Here is a 5000-nt window from a genome sequence, read left to right on the forward strand (position 1 = left end):
TATGACTCGCGCTTACTGGGAATTCCTCGTTCATGGGGAACAATTGCAAGCCCCAATCCCTAGCACGAAGGAGGTTCAGCGGGTTACCCCGACCTTTCGGCCTAGGAAGACACGCTGATTCCTTCAGTGTAGCGCGCGTGCGGCCCAGAACATCTAAGGGCATCACAGACCTGTTATTGCTCAATCTCGTGCGGCTAGAAGCCGCCTGTCCCTCTAAGAAGAAAAGTAATCGCTGACAGCACGAAGGATGTCACGCGACTAGTTAGCAGGCTAGAGTCTCGTTCGTTATCGGAATTAACCAGACAAATCGCTCCACCAACTAAGAACGGCCATGCACCACCACCCACCGAATCAAGAAAGAGCTATCAATCTGTCAATCCTTCCGGTGTCCGGGCCTGGTGAGGTTTCCCGTGTTGAGTCAAATTAAGCCGCAGGCTCCACTCCTGGTGGTGCCCTTCCGTCAATTCCTTTAAGTTTCAGCTTTGCAACCATACTTCCCCCGGAACCCAAAAGCTTTGGTTTCCCGGAGGCTGCCCGCCGAGTCATCGGAGGAACTGCGGCGGATCGCTGGCTGGCATCGTTTATGGTTAGAACTAGGGCGGTATCTGATCGCCTTCGAACCTCTAACTTTCGTTCTTGATTAATGAAAACATACTTGGCAAATGCTTTCGCTTCTGTTCGTCTTGCGACGATCCAAGAATTTCACCTCTAACGTCGCAATACGAATGCCCCCGCCTGTCCCTATTAATCATTACCTCGGGTTCCGAAAACCAACAAAATAGAACCGAGGTCCTATTCCATTATTCCATGCACACAGTATTCAGGCGGGCTTGCCTGCTTTAAGCACTCTAATTTGTTCAAAGTAAACGTGCCGGCCCACCGAGACACTCAATAAAGAGCACCCTGGTAGGATTTCAACGGGGTCCGCCTCGGGACGCACGAGCACGCACGAGGCGGTCGCACGCCTTCAGCTCGCCCCACCGGCAGGACGTCCCACGATACATGCCAGTTAAACACCGACGGGCGGTGAACCAACAGCGTGGGACACAAATCCAACTACGAGCTTTTTAACCGCAACAACTTTAATATACGCTATTGGAGCTGGAATTACCGCGGCTGCTGGCACCAGACTTGCCCTCCAATAGATACTCGTTAAAGGATTTAAAGTGTACTCATTCCGATTACGGGGCCTCGGATGAGTCCCGTATCGTTATTTTTCGTCACTACCTCCCCGTGCCGGGAGTGGGTAATTTGCGCGCCTGCTGCCTTCCTTGGATGTGGTAGCCGTTTCTCAGGCTCCCTCTCCGGAATCGAACCCTGATTCCCCGTTACCCGTTACAACCATGGTAGGCGCAGAACCTACCATCGACAGTTGATAAGGCAGACATTTGAAAGATGCGTCGCCGGTACGAGGACCGTGCGATCAGCCCAAAGTTATTCAGAGTCACCAAGGCAAACGGACCGGACGAGCCGACCGATTGGTTTTGATCTAATAAAAGCGTCCCTTCCATCTCTGGTCGGGACTCTGTTTGCATGTATTAGCTCTAGAATTACCACAGTTATCCAAGTAACGTGGGTACGATCTAAGGAACCATAACTGATTTAATGAGCCATTCGCGGTTTCACCTTAATGCGGCTTGTACTGAGACATGCATGGCTTAATCTTTGAGACAAGCATATGACTACTGGCAGGATCAACCAGGGAGCTGCGTCAACTAGAGCTGAGCAGCCGGCCGCCCGGGAGTGTGTCCCGGGGGCCCGCGCGAACACGCAAGCGTCCGCTCAATCATTCTGCAAACAGGAGGAGGCTGAGCTCCCCTGCACAATACACCTCGAAACCCTCTCAGGTCCCGGCGGCGCGCAGCGCCGTCCCAAGTACTTGGTCGGGTTCGAGAGAGGCGCAATCGCCCGGAGTTAGGCGAGTAGACGCTTTCGGTGCGACCACCCGTGCTCCCAACTGAGCTTGCCGCTGCCGACAGAGGCCCGGGAGCGTGCTGTCGTGGCATTGCCGGCGGGAGACAACACGCGCCACCTACGGTGACCGGCAGCTCCAACGCCAGCGCCACAGAAGGACAAAAGCCCCACTTGGGTGCCGAAGCGAACTCTCCCAGCACAGCGCACGCGCCAACACATCCGCACAGCTGCGATACAAACCACCAGCGAGAACCGCTGGGGCGACCGAGCAGCAGACGGCGTCGCGGCGCCGAGCGCCGGGCGGCGGCGCATCCTCAACGCACACAGTCCTCAATCGGACCAGCACACTGAAGATGTCCACCGCGCTTCGCACCGGGCCCGCGAGGACCTACTTTGGCCGCACGGCGCCGCGCGCAGGGTGCGCCGGCGCGCAGCTGCGACGCCTGCCGCGTCCGTCGGCCGGCGCGCCTGCCACTGGCCGCCCCCACCAGCCGGCTGTAGCGCGTGCGCCCACGCACCGCGCGGCCAGCACGCCGGGAGGCGCCCCCTCACCGGCCGGGGACGGTCCCACCCAGCCACCGCCGCGTATCGCTTCACACCCAGATGCCGTTCAGTTTCGTCGGCATGGTGGGTATCGCTGGAACAACCGGTTAGTACCTCAACCTATCGTCGCCATCACCGATTCACCCCTAGCGAGAACAACCGCACCACAACAGGTTACCATTTGTTCATTTGCGTAACTTCACCAGAAAACGCAGGCGTCCATCGCCATTTGCAACTTCAACGATTATTGCATGCCTGTGTCAGGTGTCACGCCACACTACGTCTGCCCACATACACGCAACAAAATGTGCACGCCTAGACAATACGTGGAAGGTGGCCCCCGTACGTATGCGATGTCCATTGCTCGAACGACTGTCAACCGGCCTCTGTAGCATGTCGCAGATATGGAACGCGGTGCACCATGCCATCACGGTGTGTGAGGAGAGACGACTAGGTCCGAATACATCAACAGACAGCTCATGCTGATCGCCATCCACGGCGTCCGTTCCTCCCACACGTCTCTATGGCGTACCACACTGCAATCCAGCTCTCATAGGGAGACGACACGTAGCTGCGTGCACAATATTTGCACTGTATGGTCCGCCGTTTTTGGGCGCAGTCGTTGTGCGGTCACACATGTGCCACGATGTATCATTCAGTACATAAGGACGAATGTGCAGTACAGATTGTGGTTCACGCGTACGACATCAGCGGACAGTTGACACAGGCCGCACCACAACGTAGCCTGAGTACGTCGCATGCGAAGGGCATTGAACATGCAAACTTCTCACCAACCAGCTTGCGAAGGCAGGGGGCAAGGTGGGGACGTGGGGAGGGGCGGCATGTACGTCCTGCTGCCATCCACATTACAGTGTACAGCAGGAGCATGTGGAAAGTGAGCAAGACTTGCAAGGTGTTTAACATGAAGCGATACACAGGGGTGCGGGCAGTGCGAGTAGCGAACTATATTGCGAGGGTTGCGGGTGGGCAACACTACAGTAATTGAACGAGTCGTATAACAATTACAGAGCAGGTTTAGGCGACAACGTGGGTTACGTTAAGGCGACAACATGGGTTAGGTTAAGGCACAACATGGGTTAGGTTAAGGCACAACATGGGTTAGGTTAAGGCACAACATGGGTTAGGTTAAGGCACAACATGGGTTAGGTTAAGGCACAACATGGGTTAGGTTAAGGCACAACATGGGTTAGGTTAAGGCACAACATGGGTTAGGTTAAGGCACAACATGGGTTAGGTTGAGGCACAACATGGGTTAGGTTGAGGCACAACATGGGTTAGGTTGAGGCACAACATGGGTTAGGTTGAGGCACAACATGGGTTAGGTTGAGGCACAACATGGGTTAGGTTAAGGTACAACATGGGTTAGGTTAAGGTACAACATGGGTTAGGTTAAGGTACAACATGGGTTAGGTTAAGGTACAACATGGGTTAGGTTAAGGTACAACATGGGTTAGGTTAAGGTACAACATAGGTTAGGTTAAGGTACAACATAGGTTAGGTTAAGGTACAACATAGGTTAGGTTAAGGTACAACATAGGTTAGGTTAAGGTACAACATAGGTTAGGTTAAGGTACAACATAGGTTAGGTTAAGGTACAACATAGGTTAGGTTAGGTTAGGTTAGGTTACACGTTGTTGTACGGAAAGGTGTAGGGGGGGGGGGGGGCGGGGGCGGCAGGTTCGTTGATAGTGATTATAGTAAGTGAATGCTTGTGACATGATCAGATTTGTCACGTCAGGATGCACCTTTGGCTTATTAGAGGCGGCGCTCCAATTCTATGCTTGTGTGAGACCTGTGTCTTTGACTCATGTCATTGTTTGTGCGCTGTGACAGGAGGTACTATTGTGATGTTGGGTGCACCGTTGTATAGGACATGTGTGGGTGTTGGTGCCTGGTCTGCGCAATGGTGGATGTCGAAAGGCTGGGATATTGTATTTTCCGCACGGACCTCCTGGTCTGGTTGTGATAGTGTGGATTGTGTAATGTGGCGGAGAAGATGCACTGGATGTTGTTCCATGCTGGTGCTTACATATTGTATGTGCGCCTGTTAGAAGCAGAGAGTGGTGCGTGATCAGAGTGTCTGGCTGACGTGTGGTTCCCATTTTGGGCAGACTCTTTCAGCATGTATACGGACAGTTGTGTATATTTGCTGTAGTTTGATGGCTCTGCATTGATTACTAATCAGCGCCGTGTGTACGGGTAATCTGGTTCCAGTCCAAAATGTTCCATCTGTGTACATTAGTGACAAAGACTCCCCCCATGCAGTGGGGCTCGGTCTGTTATAACTCTTCCGCGTAATATATTTGCCCCACGTTTTTGCGACTGCGAGTGCGAGTGCAACGCGCATGGGGACCGACATGCTGATGGCTCGGTATCGGACGCCGTACAGTGAGCAACGCGATCGCGTCTCTCGCTCGTAAGTGGTACAGGTCGCGGCTCATGTATACGGACAGCGGGAATGTCGCATATTGGAAATAACTCTTCATGAAACGCAAGTTATAGGGGTGGATTGCACTTTACGA

At 53.7% G+C, this 5000-nt stretch overlaps 1 non-coding gene across 1 annotated transcript in view; it reads right to left on the minus strand.

Annotated features, from left to right (window-relative positions):
- LOC124729270 overlaps positions 1–1705 on the minus strand; it is a 1909-nt gene extending 204 nt beyond the window's left edge. Inside the window, exon 1 of the ribosomal RNA XR_007007579.1 lies at positions 1–1705. This exon is cut by the window's left edge and continues 204 nt beyond it. This is a non-coding gene — a ribosomal RNA (small subunit ribosomal RNA).
- Between the last annotated feature and the right edge of the window lie 3295 nt (positions 1706–5000).

Source organism: Schistocerca piceifrons, unplaced genomic scaffold, assembly GCF_021461385.2.
Source record: "Schistocerca piceifrons isolate TAMUIC-IGC-003096 unplaced genomic scaffold, iqSchPice1.1 HiC_scaffold_1198, whole genome shotgun sequence".
Classification (NCBI taxonomy): Eukaryota; Metazoa; Arthropoda; class Insecta; order Orthoptera; family Acrididae; genus Schistocerca; species Schistocerca piceifrons.